This window comes from Rutidosis leptorrhynchoides, chromosome 8 (genome assembly GCF_046630445.1).
Source record: "Rutidosis leptorrhynchoides isolate AG116_Rl617_1_P2 chromosome 8, CSIRO_AGI_Rlap_v1, whole genome shotgun sequence".
Taxonomy (NCBI): domain Eukaryota; kingdom Viridiplantae; phylum Streptophyta; class Magnoliopsida; order Asterales; family Asteraceae; genus Rutidosis; species Rutidosis leptorrhynchoides.
In genome coordinates, this window is record NC_092340.1 from 251192638 (window position 1) to 251214222 (window position 21585).

Consider the following 21585-nt stretch of genomic DNA (forward strand, 5'->3'; position numbering starts at 1 on the left):
CGTGCCCTTATGGCACTTTTGCTTACAAACGCATGCCATTTGGACTTTGCAACGCCCCTGCAACCTTTCAAAGTTGCATGATGGCGATTTTTCACGACATGATAGAAGAATGCATGGAAGTTTTCATGGATGACTTTTCTGTCTTCGGTGATACTTTTGAAACATGTCTAGTTAATCTTGAACGAATGCTTATTAGATGCGAATAATCAAATCTAATTCTTAATTGGGAGAAATGCCATTTCATGTTTAAAGAAGGCATCGTTCTTGATCATAAAATTTCAAAGGAAGGAATTGAAGTGGATAGAGCTAAAGTAGATGTAATTGCTAAACATCTACATCCCACCAATGTTAGAGGAGTTAGGAGTTTTCTAGGGCATGCCAGCTTTTACCGACATTTCATAAAAGATTTTTCTAAAATTGCCACTCCTATGAATAAACTCCTAGAAAAGGATGCTCCATTCATCTTTTCAGATGAATGCATCAAATCTTTTAATATTCTTAAAGAAAAACTCATTAATGCGTCGATCATGATAACTCCAAATTGGAATTTACCATTTGAACTCATGTGCGATGCAAGTGATTTTACAATGGGAGCCGTTTTAGGTCAAAGGATTGAAAAACAATTTCAACCTATCTATTACGCTAGTAAGACGTTACAAGGAGCACAAACGAATTACACAACCACTGAAAAAGAACTCCTTGCTATTGTCTTTGCTTTTGACAAATTTCTTTCATATCTCGTTCTAGCAAAAACGGTGGTCTATACCGACCATTATGCTCTTAGATACCTATTTTCAAAACAAGATGCTAAACCACGATTAATCCGTTGGATCTTACTCTTACAAGAGTTCGATATTGAAATCCGAGTCAAAAAGGGAGCAGAAAATCTCGCCGCTGATCATCTTTCTCGTCTTGAAAACCCTGAATTAGAAGTTCTAAATGAATCGGCTATACAAGATAACTTTTCAGATGAATATCTATTGAAGATCAATTATAATGAAATTCCATGGTTTGCAGACTTTGCAGACTACTTAGTATGTGGATTCCTTGAAAAAGGGTTGTCGTACCAAAAACGAAAAAAATTCTTTAGTGATATAAAACACTATTTCTGGGAAGATCCACATTTGTTTAAAAGTTGTCCCGATGGAATAATACGCCGATGCATATTCGTGGATGAAGGTAGTTAAATCTTAAACCATTGTCACAAAGGACCAACAGGAGGGCATTATGGGCCTCAACTTACAGCAAGGAAAGTCTACGATGCTGGATTCTATTGGCCTACAATTTTCAAAGGTGAACACCTTCTCAGTAAATCCTGTGATGCTTGTCAAAGGGCCGAAAAAAAAAGTCAACGTGATGAAATGCCACAAAATGTCATTCAAGTATGTGAAGTATTTGACGTTTGGAGTATTGACTTTATGGGTTCATTTCCAAAATCTCATAATAATTACTACATTCTTGTTGCCATTGATTATGTATCTAAATGGGCGAAAGCACAAGCTCTCCCAACTAACGATGCACGAGTTGTAGTCAACTTCTTAAAACGTCTTTTTGCAAGGTTCGGAACACCGAAAGCTTTAATAAGTGATCGGGGCACTCATTTTTGTAATAATCAACTTGAGAAAGTTCTCAAAAGATATGGAGTAACTCATAAAATCTCAACCGCTTATCATCCACAAACAAGTGGACAAGTTGAAAATACCAACCGAGCTTTAAAAAGTATTCTAGAGAAAACCGTAGGATCAAATCCTAAGGAATGGTCCATGAAATTGGAGGATGCACTATGGGCTTTTAGAACAGCCTACAAAACTCAAATTGGAACCACACCTTTTAAACTTGTTTACGGAAAAGCATGTCACCTTCCAGTAGAAATTGAGCACAAAGCATTTTGGGCTTTGAAGACATGTAATCTTGATTTACATGAAGCCGGACGTCTACGATTAAGTCAACTAAATGAATTAGAAGAATTAAGACATAAAGCATACGAAAATTCCTTAATCTATATGGAAAGAACGAAGAAATGACATGATAAAAGAATCAGAAGTTCAAAAGAATTTAAGGAAGGAGACAGAGTTCTTCATTTCAATTCACGATTCAAGCTATGGAACAATAGAGTTAATGAATTCAAATGGGATTGAATTTAAAGTTAATGGTCACAGAGTTAAACATTATATACATGGTCCGATGAAAGTTGACAATGAAGTTAATCATAATTTCACCACCAAAGAAAACCCTCAGAATGAAAACATAAATATGTTTTCAACAACATATGAAAAACCAAAAGTGGAAGATGGAGAGATTTCAAATTGGAGTGATGAAGAAGAATTTCTATATAAACCTCCCATTCCAAGAAACGAAGAAAAATATGTACAAGAAGTTCAAGTAGAAGTGAAAGAACCAAGAAAAGATCACCTGGAAAAGGTTAACAAACCAACTCTACTTACTAAAGTAGGAGACCCGGGTGAATTTATCATTTCTTGCTTGCTTAATGATGGTGCTATGTATAATGGGCTCACAAATTTAGGAGCAAGTACAAATGTTATGCATCTTTCCTTATACAAAAGATTAGGTGTGGGTAAATTAAGACCAACCAGAATAGGTGTTCAATTATTTGATCAAACCATTAAACACCCAGTTGGAATAGCCAATAATTTACTTGTTAAAGTGGGAAGTTTGACCTTTGTTGAAAATTTCATAGTTATTAATATGAAGGAAGACCTTGATATTCCTCTAATTTTAGGTCGCCCATTTTTCGCAACCACCGAGGCGTTCTTTGATGTAAGAGAAGGTAGAATGACACTTAGGCATGGTGATAAATCGGTCACCTTTGTGAATCGAAAGTTTCAATCTTCACCAACCAAAACTGTTGAACCAATAAAAACGTCTAAGTGTGGGGAAGATGAAGCAACAACTAATGATGACCTGATAACAAAGAACCACATTGTTGATACAAAATTAGATGAACCCATTTTTAACAGTTCAACGAAGTGTGACGACCCGGGAATTTCCGACCAAATTTAAACTTAAACTTTATATGATTTAGACACGATAAGCAAAGTCTGTAATGTTGAGTCTCAAAAATTTAGAAGTGTTTTCATACAATCATTTAACTTCGACCAAATTCGACGATTCACGAACGACTAGTTGTAAATAGATGCATGTATATTATATATATATATATATATATATATATATATATATATATATATATATATATATATATATATAATAATTTGAAATATATAATATGATTTAGTAATCTTGTGAATTAAAAATAAAAACATGATATTATGATAATTATTATTTAAAACATAACTATATATAAATAAAGTATATTAAAAATATATATTAAATGATTGTAATATTCGTTGGACGTTTCGATTATTATTTAGAGAAGTTTAATTCGAACTTATATGATTTTAAAACAAACGGTGATCCAAAAATGAGTTCTATAAATTTTAAACTTACTAAAAATGTATTTAGGATCTAGTTATTAAATTTTAACACTTTTTATATTTTACCCAGAATTGAGAGGGACAGTTGATGTAATTTTTATTTAATAAATTAATGATCAAATTCTATACCATAATGACCAAAATAAATAAAACTATTTAATTTAAAAATATGGGATTTTTTCCGAAGACTTTTTATTCCGCCACTGATTACCAACGGACCATGATTTAGCAATCCGTAAAAACTGTCGGTAGATGAATCCAAAATCTAGGCTGCTTACTATTCTAAATTTGGCACAATTTAATTGATTTGTTATTAATTGAAGTCATCCACTAACTTATATAATAATATATATGTACGTACATCATGAACCATCTATCTATTCTATTCAATCACGGATGAAATATGTTCTCCTTTTTAAATCATGACACCTTATACAGTGCCTTCTTTTGTTCTTGTCCACAATATGAGTTATATGTATTATATATGTTACTATCCTAAACACATAAGTCTTCACAACCTTGAGCCAAGAACCAACGTAGGTGACCACCCATTTGATCTCAGCTGCCACCTCCATTCTATCACCACTACCAACGAATCACCCAACACCCCACGAACACCCATTTAACCACCACCCATCACGACCATCAACAACCCACTACAAAACCCATTTGATCACCACCTTATATCAACATGTTTATTCAACTACTCAACGAAGACTACTACCGTTGTTGTTTCTTCCTACTTAAACACCCAATCCGATAAACCTATCACCTTTCCACCAGGAAACCCATCACACCACCTTTTATTGCTTTTGATCAAAGAAAACATGATAGTTATCGATTGCAGCTAAAGTTGCTGTTGTGTTCCTATATTCTTGTTAGTAACCCACCCACAACACACCCTTGTTATGTTACATGTTTTCTTCTGTCGACAAAACACAACCCAAAACTGAAGGGTTCCTGTTACTATTCAATCATCTTTTACTCAGCTTCTATAAAAAAATTTTGCTCTTCGATCACAACTACAGCTGCTATACTCGATCATGGTTTGTATTCTTACTGCTGCCATTTATTCTTGTATGTACTCTGATCAAACCCAAAACAAACTATAAAACTACTGAGTTGCTTCGATTAAAAACCACAACCGCAATTAATAAATATTTCTGTTTCAATTAAAGAATTACTACTATATATGAAATAGTTGTTCGGTTATAATTGAAGAGACACAAAACCAAACGCCTTTCTATGTGGACCCTTGAGTGTGCCTATTGTCTCCCAACAAAACAACTTTACAGTTAACAACCAAAAATTTAATCACAATTGAAACCCATCGATAACCAAAACAACCACACAACCATCCCAAACAAACTGCTACTTGAGCTAGATTGTTCAAATTCAATTACAGGACGTGATTAACCCTATATCACTTTTGCATTGAAATGTCCCGTTCTTATTGATTAAAAACGTTCCATATTAATTGATTTCGTTGCGAGGTTTTGACCTCTATATGAGACGTTTTTCAAAGACTGCATTCATTTTTAAAACAAACCATAACCTTTATTTCATAAATAAAGGTTTAAAAAGCTTTACGTAGATTATCAAATAATGATAATCTAAAATATCCTGTTTACACACGACCATTACATAATGGTTTACAATACAAATATGTTACATCGAAATCAGTTTCTTGAATGCAGTTTTTACACAATATCATACAAACATGGACTCCAAATCTTGTCCTTATTTTAGTATGCAACAGCGGAAGCTCTTAATATTCACCTGAGAATAAACATGCTTTAAACGTCAACAAAAATGTTGGTGAGTTATAGGTTTAACCTATATATATCAAATCGTAACAACAGACCACAAGATTTCATATTTCAATACACATCCCATACATAGAGATAAAAATCATTCATATGGTGAACACCTGGTAACCGACATTAACAAGATGCATATATAAGAATATCCCCATCATTCCGGGACACCCTTCGGATATGATATAAATTTCGAAGTACTAAAGCATCCGGTACTTTGGATGGGGTTTGTTAGGCCCAATAGATCTATCTTTAGGATTCACGTCAATTAGGGTGTCTGTTCCCTAATTCTTAGATTACCAGACTTAATAAAAAGGGGCATATTCGATTTCGATAATTCAACCATAGAATGTAGTTTCACATACTTGTGTCTATTTTGTAAATCATTTATAAAACCTGCATGTATTCTCATCCCAAAAATATTAGATTTTAAAAGTGGGACTATAACTCACTTTCATAGATTTTTACTTCGTCGAGAAGTAAGACTTAGCCACTGTTGATTCACGAACCTATAACAATATATACATATATATTAAAGTATGTTCAAAATATATTTACAACACTTTTAATATATTTTGATGTTTTAAGTTTATTAAGTCAGCTGTCCTCGTTAGTAACCTACAACTAGTTGTCCACAGTTAGATGTACAGAAATAAATCGATAAATATTATCTTGAATCAATCCACGACCCAGTGTATATATATCTCAGTATTGATCACAACTCAAACTATATATATTTTGGAATCAACCTCAACCCTGTATAGCTAACTCCAACATTCACATATAGAGTGTCTATGGTTGTTCCGAAATATATATAGATGTGTCGACATGATAGGTCGAAACATTGTATACGTATCTATGGTATCTCAAGATTACATAATATACAATACAAGTTGATTAAGTTATGGTTGGAATAGATTTGTTACCAATTTTCACGTAGCTAAAATGAGAAAAATTATCCAATCTTGTTTTACCCATAACTTCTTCATTTTAAATCCGTTTTGAGTGAATCAAATTGCTATGGTTTCATATTGAACTCTATTTTATGAATCTAAACAGAAAAAGTATAGGTTTATAATCGGAAAAATAAGTTACAAGTCATTTTTGTAAAGGTAGTCATTTCAGTCGAAAGAACGACGTCTAGATGACCATTTTAGAAATTATACTTCCACTTTGAGTTTAACCATAATTTTTGGATATAGTTTCATGTTCATAATAAAAATAATTTTATCAGAATAACAACTTTTAAATCAAAGTTTATGATAGTTTTTAATTAACTAACCCAAAACAGCCCGCGGTGTTACTACGACGGCGTAAATCCGGTTTTACGGTGTTTTTCGTGTTTCCAGGTTTTAAATCATTAAGTTAGCATATCATATAGATATAAAACATGTGTTTAGTTAATTTTAAAAGTCAAGTTAGAAGGATTAACTTTTGTTTGCGAACAAGTTTAGAATTAACTAAACTATGTTCTAGTGATTACGAGTTTAAACCTTCGAATAAGATAGTTTTATATATATGAATCGAATGATGTTATGAACATCATTACTACCTCAAGTTTAGTAGGTAAACCTACTGGAAGTGACAAGAAATGATCTAGCTTCAAAGGATCTTGGATGGCTTGAAAGTTCTTGAAGTAGGATCATGACACAAAAACAAGTTCAAGTAAGATTTTTACTCGAATTAAGATAGTTTATAGTTATAGAAATTGAATCAAAGTTTGAATATGAATATTACCTTGAATAAGAAAGATAACCTACTGTATATAACAAAGGTTTCTTGATCTTAGATGATTACTTGGAATGGATTAGAAAGCTTGGAAGTAAATTAGTAAACTTGAAGGGATTTTTGAAGTGTTCTTGAAGTGTTCTTCCTATGATGATTATAGCTTGATTCTTGAAGTGATTTTTGATGAAGATGATGATTAACTACTGGAAAAATACATTCATAATAGTGTGTGTGTGTTGAGAGAGAATTAGAAAGAGAATTGGAAGTGAAATGGAGTGAATGATGAGTGGTAATTGGTGAGTGGTGAGTGGGGTTAAAAGGAGTTCTAGTTAGTTGACTAGCTCATGGTAGAAGTTAAAATTGATTAGTCATACATGACATAATCAAGAATGGAATCCCATGCTAGTTCCTATTGGTATATACCCATAGTAAGTACGTTTTGAAGCTGTGTATAATACGGGTAAGAATACGACTAGAATTCTTGATGAAAGAAAAGAATGGGAAAGTAACTGTAACCATTTTCGTTAAGTATGAGTGTTTTGATATATGTCTTGAAGTCTTTAAAAAGTATTTTAATACATCTAAATACACTACATGTATATACATTTTAACTGAGTCGTTAAGTCATCGTTAGTCGTTACATGTAAGTGTTGTTTTGAAACCTTTAAGTTAACGATCTCAATTAATGTTGTTAACCCATTGTTTATTATATCTAATGAGATGTTAATTATTATATTATCATGATATTATGATATATTAATATATCTAAATATGATATATATATACATTTAAATGTCGTTACAACGATAATCGTTACATATATGTCTCGTTTCGAAATCCTTAAGTTAGTAGTCTTGTTTATATGTATATAACTCATTGTTAATATACTTATGGAGATACTTACTTATCATAATCTCATGTTAACCATATGTATATCCATATATATATCGTCATGTCGTTTTTACAAGTTTTAACGTTCGTGAATCGCCGGTCAACTTGGGTGGTCAATTGTCTATATGAAACATATTTCAATTAATCAAGTCTTAACAAGTTTGATTGCTTAACATGTTGGAAACATTTAATCATGTAAATATCAATCTCAATTAATATATATAAACATGGAAAAGTTCGGGTCACTACAGTACCTACCCGTTAAATAAATTTCGTCCTGAAATTTTAAGCTGTTGAAGGTGTTGACGAATCCTCTGGAAATAGATGCGGGTATTTCTTCTTCATCTGATCTTCACGCTCCCAGGTGAACTCGGGTCCTCTACGATCATTCCATCGAACCTTAACAATTGGTATCTTGTTTTGCTTAAGTCTTTTAACCTCACGATCCATTATTTCGACGGGTTCTTCGATGAATTGGAGTTTTTCGTTGATTTGGATTTCATCTAACGGAATAGTGAGATCTTCTTTAGCAAAACATTTCTTCAAATTCGAGATGTGGAAAGTGTTATGTACAGCCGCGAGTTGTTGAAGTAACTCAAGTCGGTAAGCTACTGGTCCGACACGATCAATAATCTTGAATGGTCCAATATACCTTGGATTTAATTTCCCTCGTTTACCAAATCGAACAACGCCTTTCCAAGGTGTAACTTTAAGCATGACCATCTCTCCAATTTCAAATTCTATATCTTTTCTTTTAATGTCAGCGTAGCTCTTTTGTCGACTTTGGGCGGTTTTCAACCGTTGTTGAATTTGGATGATCTTCTAAGTAGTTTCTTGTATAATCTCTGGACCCGTAATCTGTCTATCCCCCACTTCACTCCAACAAATCAGAGACCTGCACTTTCTACCATAAAGTGCTTCAAACGGTGCCATCTCAATGCTTGAATGGTAGCTGTTGTTGTAGGAAAATTCTGCTAACGGTAGATGTCGATCCCAACTGTTTCCGAAATCAATAACACATGCTCGTAGCATGTCTTCAAGCGTTTGTATCGTCCTTTTGCTCTGCCCATCAGTTTGTGGATGATAGGCAGTACTCATGTCTAGACGAGTTCCTAATGCTTGCTGTAATGTCTGCCATAATCTTGAAATAAATCTGCCATCCCTATCAGAGATAATAGAGATTGGTATTCCATGTCTGGAGATGACTTCCTTCAAATACAGTCGTGCTAACTTCTCCATCTTGTCATCTTCTCTTATTGGCAAGAAGTGTGCTGATTTGGTGAGACGATCAACTATTACCCAAATAGTATCAAAACCACTTGCAGTCCTTGGCAATTTAGTGATGAAATCCATGGTAATGTTTTCCCATTTCCATTCTGGGATTTCGGGTTGTTGAAGTAGACCAGATGGTTTCTGATGCTCAGCTTTGACCTTAGAACACGTTAAACATTCTCCTACGTATTTAGCAACATCGGCTTTCATACCCGGCCACCAAAAATGTTTCTTGAGATCCTTGTACATCTTCCCCGTTGCAGGATGTATTGAGTATCTGGTTTTATGAGCTTCTCTAAGTACCATTTCTCTCATATCTCCAAATTTTGGTACCCAAATCCTTTCAGCCCTATACCGGGTTCCGTCTTCCCGAATATTAAGATGCTGCTCCGATCCTTTGGGTATTTCATCCTTTAAATTTCCTTCTTTTAAAACTCCTTGTTGCGCCTCCTTTATTTGAGTAGTAAGGTTATTATGAATCATTATATTCATAGATTTTACTCGAATGGGTTCTCTGTCCTTCCTGCTCAAGGCATCGGCTACCACATTTGCCTTCCCCGGGTGGTAACGAATCTCAAAGTCGTAATCATTCAACAATTCAATCCACCTACGCTGCCTCATATTCAGTTGTTTCTGATTAAATATGTATTGAAGACTTTGTGGTCGGTATATATAATACTTTTGACCCCATATAAGTAGTGCCTCCAAGTCTTTAATGCAAAAACAACCGCGCCTAATTCCAAATCATGCGTCGTATAATTTTGTTCGTGAATCTTCAATTATCTAGACGCATAAGCAATCACCTTCGTTCGTTGCATTAATACACAACTGAGACCTTGCTTTGATGCGTCACAATAAATCACAAAATCATCATTCCCTTCAGGCAATGACAATATAGGTGCAGTAGTTAGCTTTTTCTTCAATAACTGAAATGCTTTCTCTTGTTCATCATTCCATTCAAATTTCTTTCCTTTATGCGTTAATGCAGTCAAGGGTTTTGCTATTCTGGAAAAGTCTTGGATGAACCTTCTGTAGTAACCAGCTAGTCCTAAAAACTGGCGTATGTGTTTCGGAGTTTTCGGGGTTTCCCACTTTTCAGCAGTTTCTATCTTTGCTGGATCCACCTTAATACCTTTTTTGTTCACTATGTGACCGAGGAATTGAACTTCTTCCAACCAAAATGCACACTTTGAAAATTTAGCGTACAATTCTTCCTTCCTCAATACTTCTAACACCTTTCTCAAATGTTCACCGTGTTCTTGGTCATTCTTTGAGTAAATAAGTATGTCATCAATGAAAACAATGACAAACTTGTCAAGGTATGGTCCACACACTCGGTTCATAAGGTCCATGAACACAGCTGGTGCATTAGTTAAACCAAATGGCATGACCATAAACTCGTAATGACCGTAACGTGTTCTGAAAGCAGTCTTTGGAATATCATCTTCTTTCACCCGCATTTGATGATACCCGGAACGTAAGTCAATCTTTGAATAAACAGACGAGCCTTGTAGTTGATCAAATAAGTCGTCGATTCTCGGTAGTGGGTAGCGGTTCTTGATGGTAAGTTTGTTCTGAAAGCAGTCTTTGTAATTGGCTTTGCAATTCTTTCATCTCGCTGGGTGCGAGTCTGTAAGGAGCACGAGCTATTGGTGCAGCTCCTGGTACAAGATCTATTTGAAATTCAACGGATCGATGTGGGGGTAATCCCGGTAATTCTTTCGGAAATACATCGGGAAATTCTTTTGCGACGGGAACATCCTTGATGCTCTTTTCTTCAGTTTGTACTTTCTCGACGTGTGCTAGAACAGCATAGCAACCTTTTCTTATTAGTTTTTGTGCCTTCAAATTAATAATAAGATGTAGCTTCGTGTTGCCCTTTTCTCCGTACACCATTAAGGGTTTTCCTTTTTCTCGTATAATGAGAATTGCATTTTTGTAACAAACGATCTCTGCTTTCACTTCTTTCAACCAGTCCATACCAATTATCACATCAAAACTCCCTAACTCTACTGGTATCAAGTCAATCTTAAATGTTTCGCTAACCAGTTTAATTTCTCGATTCCGACATATATTATCTGCTGAAATTAATTTACCATTTGCTAATTCGAGTAAAAATTTACTATCCAAAGGCGTCAATGGACAACTTAATTTAGCACAAAAATCTCTACTCATATAGCTTCTATCCGCACCCGAATCAAATAAAACGTAAGCAGATTTATTGTCAATAAGAAACGTACCCGTAACAAGCTCCGGGTCTTCCTGTGCCTCTGCCGCATTAATATTGAAAACTCTTCTGCGGCCTTGTCCATTCGTGTTCTCCTGGTTCGGGCAATTTCTAATAATGTGGCCCGGTTTTCCACATTTATAACAAACTACATTGGCATAACTTGCTCCGACACTACTTGCTCCGCCATTACTCGTTCCGACACCATTTGTTCCTTTCGTTCTATTAACCCCTGGTCCGTAGACCTCACACTTCGCCGCGCTATGACCATTTCTTTTACACTTGTTGCAAAATTTGGTGCAGAACCCCGAGTGATACTTTTCACACCTTTGGCATAGCTGCTTCTGATTGTTGTTGTTGTTGCGGTTATTAATGTTGTTGGGATGATTGTTGTAGTTGCTGTTGTTGTTGTTGTTGTTGTTGTTGTTGGGCCGTTTGTTGTAGTTGCGATTGATGTTGCGATTGTTGGGATAATTGTTGCGATTATTGTTGTAATTGCTGTTATTGTTGTATTGGTGATTCTTATCACCGTTTTCCTCCCACTTTCTTTTGACTTGCTTCACATTGGCCTCTTCAGCAGTCTGTTCTTTAATTCTTTCTTCAATCTGGTTCACTAGTTTGTGAGCCATTCTACATGCCTGTTGTATGGAGGCGGGCTCGTGTGAACTTATATCTTCTTGGATTCTTTCCGGTAATCCTTTCACAAACACGTCGATCTTCTCTTCCTCATCTTCGAATGCTCCCGGACACAATAGGCACAATTCTGTGAATCGTCTTTCGTACGTGGTAATATCAAATCCTTGGGTTCGTAACCCTCTAAGTTCTGTCTTGAGCTTATTGACGTCGGTTCTGGGACGGTACTTCTCGTTCATCAAGTGCTTGAATGCTGACCACGGTAGTGCGTACGCATCGTCTTGTCCCACTTGCTCTAGATAGGTATTCCACCATGTTAACGCAGAACCTGTGAAGGTATGCGTAGCGTACTTCACTTTGTCCTCTTCAGTACACTTACTTATGGCAAACAACGATTCGACCTTCTCGGTCCACCGTTTCAATCCAATCGGTCCTTCGGTTCCATCAAATTCCAAAGGTTTGCGGGCAGTGAATTCTTTGTAGGTGCATCCTACACGATTTCCTATACTGCTAGATCCAAGGTTATTATTGGTATGTAGCGCAGCCTGTACCGCGGCTATGTTTGAAGCTAGAAAAGTACGGAATTCCTCTTCATTCATATTCACGGTGTGTCGAGTAGTCGGTGCCATTTCCTTCAAAATAGTCAAATGGAACAAGTTAATCATACAGAATATTAAGAGTAGTTAATAGTATTTCATAGCATAATATGAACTCAATTATAAAAGCTTTTTCTTCATATTAGCGTTTTATAAGTTTAAATTCGGGTAGTACCTACCCGTTAAGTTCATACTTAGTAGCTAATATACAATTCAACTACTACAATTCTATATGAAAAACTGATTATAATAATATTTCGCGTTCAAACTTTTATACAATATTTTACAAACTTACAATACCGCTTATTTTACATAAAGCATGAAATATAGCACACAATAACTTTGATACAAGATAGTTGTGAAGATAATTCTAGCTAGTACACAAGTCGTTCAGCAAAGGCAATAAAGAAACGTAATTCATACGTCCAGAAACAAGTCATGCATTCTGGTTTTACTAGGATTACTTCCCATCCTTGGTCTTGTGGAACATAACCGTTATGGCCGTTGATAAGACAACGTGTTGTAACGTCGTCAAAGGGACGAGGGTTACGTAATGTCCAACAGTCCCGTAACAATCTAAAAACCTCATTTCTTACCCCAATTACCGACTCCGTCACTTGTGGGAACGTTTTGTTTAACAGTTGTAGCCCGATGTTCTTGTTCTCACTTTGGTGAGAAGCGAACATTACTAATCCGTAAGCATAACATGCTTCTTTATGTTGCATGTTAGCCGTTTTTTCTAAATCACGAAGTCCAATATTCGGATATATTGAGTCAAAATAATTTCTTAACCCATTGCGTAAAATAGCATTTGGGTTCCCCGCAATATATGCGTCAAAGTAAACACATCGTAACTTATGGATTTCCCAATGTGATATCCCCCACTTTCGAACGAAATCCTTTTATAAACCAAGGCATTCTTAGAACGTTCTTCGAATGTCTTACAAACTGATCTCGCCTTAAATAGTTGTGCCGAAGAATTCTGACTTACTCTAGACAAGATTTCATCAATCATGTCTCCGGGTAGGTCTCTTAAAATATTGGGTTGTCTATCCATTTTGTGTTTTTATACTGTAAAATAGACAAGAGTTAGATTCATAAAAAAAATACTTATTAATACAAGCAATTTTTACATATATCATAAAGCTTAAGCACACTATATTACATATATTACACCACACGAATACAACTATCTTATTCCGACTCGCTTGTTTCTTCTTCTTCTTCGGTTTTGGTTCGTTTTGACAAGTTTCTAGGGATATATGATGTTCCCCTAATACGAGCCGTCGTTTTCCACATTGGTTTAGAAAAACCTGGTGGTTTAGAGGTTCCCGGGTCATTGTTACAACTTAAGGACTTCGGGGGTTGACGATACATATAAAGTTCATCGGGGTTGGAATTAGATTTCTCTATTTTTATGCCCTTTCCCTTATTATTTTCTTTTGCCTTTTTAAATTCAGTTTGGGTAATTTCTATAACATCATCGGAATTCTCGTCGGAATCCGATTCATTGGAGAATTGGTAATCCTCCCAATATTTTGCTTCCTTGGCGGAAACACCATTGACCATAATTAACCTTGGTCGGTTGGTTGAGGATTTTCTTTTACTTAACTGTTTTATTATTTCCCCCACCGGTTCTATTTCTTCATCCGGTTCCGATTCTTCTTCCGGTTCCGATTCTTCTTCCGGTTCCGACTCTTCTTCCGGTTCCTCTTCGAGAACTTGTGAATCAGTCCACGAATCATTTCAATTTACATTTGACTCTTCATTATTATTAGGTGAGTCAATGGGACTTGTTCTAGAGGTAGACATCTATCACATAATATCAAACGCGTTAAGAGATTAATATATCACATAATATTCACATGTTAAAAATATATAGTTTCCAACAAAATTTGTTAAGCAATCATTTTTCAAGTAAACACGGTCGAAGTCCAGACTCACTAATGCATCCTAACAAACTCGATAAGATACACTAATGCAAAATTCTGGTTCTCTAAGACCAACGCTCGGATACCAACTGAAATGTCCCGTTCTTATTGATTAAAAACGTTCCATATTAATTGATTTCGTTGCGAGGTTTTGACCTCTATATGAGACGTTTTTCAAAGACTGCATTCATTTTTAAAACAAACCATAGCCTTTATTTCATAAATAAAGGTTTAAAAAGCTTTACGTAGATTATCAAATAATGATAATCTAAAATATCCTGTTTACACACGACCATTACATAATGGTTTACAATACAAATATGTTACATCAAAATAAGTTTCTTGAATGCAGTTTTTACACAATATCATACAAACATGGACTCCAAATCTTGTCCTTATTTTAGTATGCAACAGCGGAAGCTCTTAATATTCACCTGAGAATAAACATGCTTTAAACGTCAACAAAAATGTTGGTGAGTTATAGGTTTAACCTATATATATCAAATCGTAACAATAGACCACAAGATTTCATATTTCAATACACATCCCATACATAGAGATAAAAATCATTCATATGGTGAACACCTGGTAACCGACATTAACAAGATGCATATATAAGAATATCCCCATCATTCCGGGACACCCTTCGGATATGATATAAATTTCGAAGTACTAAAGCATCCGGTACTTTGGATGGGGTTTGTTAGGCCCAATAGATCTATCTTTAGGATTCGTGTCAATTAGGGTGTCTGTACCCTAATTCTTAGATTACCAGACTTAATAAAAAGGGGCATATTCGATTTAGATAATTCAACCATAGAATGTAGTTTCACATACTTGTGTCTATTTTGTAAATCATTTATAAAACCTGCATGTATTCTCATCCCAAAAATATTAGATTTTAAAAGTGGGACTATAACTCACTTTCACAGATTTTTACTTCGTCGAGAAGTAAGACTTGGCCACTGTTGATTCACGAACCTATAACAATATATACATATATATTAAAGTATGTTCAAAATATATTTACAACACTTTTAATATATTTTGATGTTTTAAGTTTATTAAGTCAGCTGTCCTCGTTAGTAACCTACAACTAGTTGTCCACAGTTAGATGTACAGAAATAAATCGATAAATATTATCTTGAATCAATCCACGACCCAGTGTATACGTATCTCAGTATTGATCACAACTCAAACTATATATATTTTGGAATCAACCTCAACCCTGTATAGCTAACTCCAACATTCACAAATAGAGTGTCTATGGTTGTTCCGAAATATATATAGATGTGTCGACATGATAGGTCGAAACATTGTATACGTGTCCATGGTATCTCAAGATTACATAATATACAATACAAGTTGATTAAGTTATGGTTGGAATAGATTTGTTACCAATTTTCACGTAGCTAAAATGAAAAAAATTATCCAATCTTGTTTTACCCATAACTTCTTCATTTTAAATCCGTTTTGAGTGAATCAAATTGCTATGGTTTCATATTGAACACTATTTTATGAATCTAAACAGAAAAAGTATAGGTTTATAGTCGGAAAAATAAGTTACAAGTCATTTTTGTAAAGGTAGTCATTTCAGTCGAAAGAACGACGTCTAGATGACCATTTTAGAAAACATACTTCCACTTTGAGTTTAACCATAATTTTTGGATATAGTTTCATGTTCATAATAAAAATAATTTTATCAGAATAACAACTTTTAAATCAAAGTTTTTCATAGTTTTTAATTAACTAACCCAAAACAGCCCGCGGTGTTACTACGACGGCGTAAATCCGGTTTTACGGTGTTTTTCTTGTTTCTAGGTTTTAAATCATTAAGTTAGCATATCATATAGATATAGAACATGTGTTTAGTTAATTTTAAAAGTCAAGTTAGAAGGATTAACTTTTGTTTGCGAACAAGTTTAGAATTAACTAAACTATGTTCTAGTGATTACGAGTTTAAACCTTCGAATAAGATAGTTTTATATATATGAATCGAATGATGTTATGAACATCATTACTACCTCAAGTTTAGTAGGTAAACCTACTGGAAGTGACAAGAAATGATCTAGCTTCAAAGGATCTTGGATGGCTTGAAAGTTCTTGAAGTAGGATCATGACACAAAAACAAGTTCAAGTAAGATTTTTACTCGAATTAAGATAGTTTATAGTTATAGAAATTGAATCAAAGTTTGAATATGAATATTACCTTGAATAAGAAAGATAACCTACTGTATATAACAAAGGTTTCTTGATCTTAGATGATTACTTGGAATGGATTAGAAAGCTTGGAAGTAAATTAGTAAACTTGAAGGGATTTTTGAAGTGTTCTTGAAGTGTTCTTCCTATGATGATTATAGCTTGATTCTTGAAGTGATTTTTGATGAAGATGATGATTAACTACTGGAAAAATACGTTCATAATAGTGTGTGTGTGTTGAGAGAGAATTAGAAAGAGAATTGGAAGTGAAATGGAGTGAATGATGAGTGGTAATTGGTGAGTGGTGAGTGGGGTTAAAAGGAGTTCTAGTTAGTTGACTAGCTCATGGTAGAAGTTAAAATTGATTAGTCATACATGACATAATCAAGAGTGGAATCCCATGCTAGTTCCTATTGGTATATACCCATAGTAAGTACGTTTTGAAGCTGTGTATAATACGGGTAAGAATACGACTAGAATTCTTGATGAAAGAAAAGAATGGGAAAGTAACTGTAACCATTTTTGTTAAGTATGAGTGTTTTGATATATGTCTTGAAGTCTTCCAAAAGTATTTTAATACATCTAAATACACTACATGTATATATATTTTAACTGAGTCATTAAGTCATCGTTAGTCGTTACATGTAAGTGTTGTTTTGAAACCTTTAAGTTAACGATCTCAATTAATGTTGTTAACCCATTGTTTATTATATCTAATGAGATGTTAATTATTATATTATCATGATATTATGATATATTAATATATCTTAATATGATATATATACATTTAAATGTCGTTACAACGATAATCGTTACATATATGTCTCGTTTCGAAATCCTTAAGTTAGTAGTCTTGTTTATATGTATATAACTCATTGTTAATATACTTATGGAGATACTTACTTATCATAATCTCATGTTAACCATATGTATATCCATATATATATCGTCATGTCGTTTTTACAAGTTTTAACGTTCGTGAATCGCCGGTCAACTTGGGTGGTCAATTGTCTATATGAAACATATTTCAATTAATCAAGTCTTAACAAGTTTGATTGCTTAACATGTTGGAAACATTTAATCATGTAAATATCAATCTCAATTAATATATATAAACATGGAAAAGTTTGGGTCACTACATGCATATACGATGAAACACCACCACATAGAAACCGCTGCTATGCTATATTTATTTCTGCTCGATGTCTTCATATTTTTGTCTGACGACCAACACAGCTATCATCTTGGTAGGACACCACCACTTAAATTCTTTTAATTATTATTGACAATAATTTGTATCGCTATAGTGTAGCTCCTTTTTCTTTTGGTGACCGACATTTAAAAAGCATTTAACCCTACCTCTCCCACTTAAATAAAGAGATAATACTTTCCTTTATTTGTCTATTACCAACGAGCCTCACTCCCAAAATACATCGAGCGATCATTTATTTATTTAAATAACCTATGTGTTGCTTATTTGGACCGAGACAAACACTGATTCATTCATGTTGGGATAAATAAATGAATTTGGGCCTTTCCTATTTATATTGTTGGGCCAAGGACTAGTTGGTTTTCGATTAAGCTGAATATAAAAACGAATGATGATGCTAGTGAGGATACAGTTGATATTGAACAAGATATAATTATACGAGAAAGATGTTGTGTAGGTTACATAATGAGGATGATTCACAAATAATAATGATGATGAGTATGATAATGATTCGGTGAAGATAATAAATAAGATGATAATAATAAATTTATGATGAGGCTTATGAGAAGGATGATATAAGTATAACAAATATTATGATGATTAATATACTTGATAAATATGACCCATGATAAATAAACAAACATTTGGAGATAGTGGCAGACAAATAGTACGAGTATATGATGAAACTAAAACCCTTTAATCAATCATGGACTTAGGCTACTAATGGGGCTTAGACAATTTAAGTTATTGGGCCGTGATGTTGATCATGACCTGGTTTATCATTTGCTGTTGAGCTATGATCGAGTAGGAGAGGTGACTTGAAGTTAACAATGATAATGTTGTTGGTGATTGTAGATGATGAATAATATTAATGTTATTCGATAATAATAATAATAATGGTCAAAAAGGTAATACATGTTAATGAAGATGATGATGTGGGTTTAAATTTAAGAAGAAAGACAAACTACTTCGTATAGGGTTATATGGTTAAAACGACCAAAGTTATTTCAATAAGTAACAAGCGGTTTAGTAGTTGGGAGGAAAATGGTTACTTGAGAGATCTTAGGTTCGAGCTTGGGATCGAGCAGAAGTAAGGGTTAAAAACAATTTAAGTTGGGTGTTAGTTCAGAATTGAAACACATAGCGTAATGGTTAAAGGCGTTATCGGGTTAGCGGGACGTCGCGGGTTCAAACCCGGACTTGGGCATTTTTTAAGGGCTACTCCTTTGAGGTAGTTATTACAAGAACTCTTATTATTATTATTATTTCATTATTATTATTTTTTTTTGTATTATTATTATTATTATTATTATTATTATTATTATTATTATTATTATTATTATTATTATTATTATTATTATTATTATTGATTGTTATTAAGTAATTACTATTATTACCAATATTAGAAATAAGATTATTAGTATAATTAATATTTTTATCATTATTATTATTATTAAAATATATAGTATTATTATTAATATGACTATTAAAATTTCTATTAGAATCATCATTTTTATTAAAAGTACCATTATTATTTAAAATATTATTTTTATGAAAACTAACATTTTATCTTATCATTATTATCTTTTCATTAAAATTATTATTATTACTAACATTTTTTTTATCACTAGTATTATTATCAAAACTATTAATAGTAGTATCATTACTAAATCTAATTACTTTTAGTATTATTATTATTATTATCATAAAATGATACAAATTTTTATTTATTATTATTGATATTATTTTACCAAACAAATAGCTATATAAGAATATATTTAAAAGATATCGCATAACAACATTAATATTTTCATAATAAATACTAATTATTTATCTAAAGTATATAAAATAAATATAGTTAATATAGTTACCAATGAAACATACAAATTACTGAAATAACAATTAATAATAATATCTAAACATGTTCGATTACAAGTATATATTTTAATAAATATATGAATAATATAGGTTCGCGAATCCAAGGTCAACCCTACACTTGTTCAATGACGTCATATGTATTTTTACTACAAAATACAGTATGGTGAGTTTCATTTACCTTTTTACCCTTTATATTTTTGGGCTGAGAATACATGCGAAATTTTTATAAATGTTTTACGAAATAGACACAAATAATCGAAACTACATTATATGGTTGAATGATCGAAGCCGAATATGCCCCTTTTGCTTGGTAACCTAAGAATTAGTAAACCGATCTACTAATTGACGCGAATTCAAAAGATAGATCTATTGGGCCTAATGAACCCCATCCAAAGTACCGGATGCTTTAGTACTTCGAATTCTTTTTTATCATGCCCGAAGGATTTCTCGGAATGATAGGGGATATTCTTATATGCATCTTGTTAATGTCGGTTACCAGGTGTTCAATCCATATGAATAATTTTTGTCTCTATGCATGGGACGTATATTTATGAGAAATGGAAATGAAAATCTTGTGTTCTATTAAAATGATAAAAATGAATGATTATGATAAACTAATGAACTTACTAACCTTTTGGTTGACACTTGAAAGCATGTTTATTCTCAGGTATGAAAGAAATCTTCCGCCGTGCATTTACTCATATTAGAGATATTACTTGGAGTTATTCATGACATATTTCAAAAGACGTTGCATTCGAGTCGTTGAATTCATCAAGATTATTATTAAGTCAATTATAGTTGGATATATTATGAAATGGTATGCATGCCGTCAACTTTCGATGTAAAAAAAGTTTGTCTTATAAAAACGAATGCAATGTTTGTAAAATGTATCATATAGAGGTCAAGTACCTCGCGATGTAACCAAATGTAATGTATTCGTCCAGATGGATCAGGACGGGTCTCTACACGAAGAAACTTTATAAATGGATTCAAGATGCTAGGATTAAGAGGAACTTTAAGTTATGTAACAGATTAGTATCCAATTTGTCGCCTAAAGAAAAGGCGATGTTAATTAAATTTGTGAATGTTACAGAGGAAATCAACAAATGGCTTGAAGCAAAAGTCAGAGATATGAAAGTTGTTGATGTTCCAATTGAAGTTAACAATGAAGTTAATCACAAGTTCAACACCACAGCTAACTAAGCGTGGGGAGATTCAAATGTTCTATGGATAATATAATGCTGCCTAGAGTTAGATTTTCTATTTTTGTGTAGTTCTCGAAAATGGAATCCGAATGGTCTTTCCCTAACAGACCCTAAAGAACTAGTCTTCTCCCCTCATTCTGAATTTTTTATTTCTTTTAGGTTTTACGAGATGAAGAATTCCTTTGATCTGAACCATGGTTTGCTACTACATGCTATGATTACTGAACGTAATAATAACACATTCTCGAGTGAACTGGTATCATTCATAAGAGGCAAAATGGACGAAGTAAGGAAAGAACTCAGAAAGAATCACAATAAGACACATTTTGGTAAAGGAAAATTGAAATCCGCAATAAAAAGAAGAGCACGACACCTTGAAAGATTTCATAAATGCGGAAAATGGTCACACGAAGGTAAATGTTCGAACAATCAAACACATTCCAATTCTGAATTCGTTACTCTATGCAGAGAAGGACCATTCATATGTTTAGAAGAAAAATTATTGAAAAATCGAGGTTACGCTTATGTAGCAATGGAAAACCA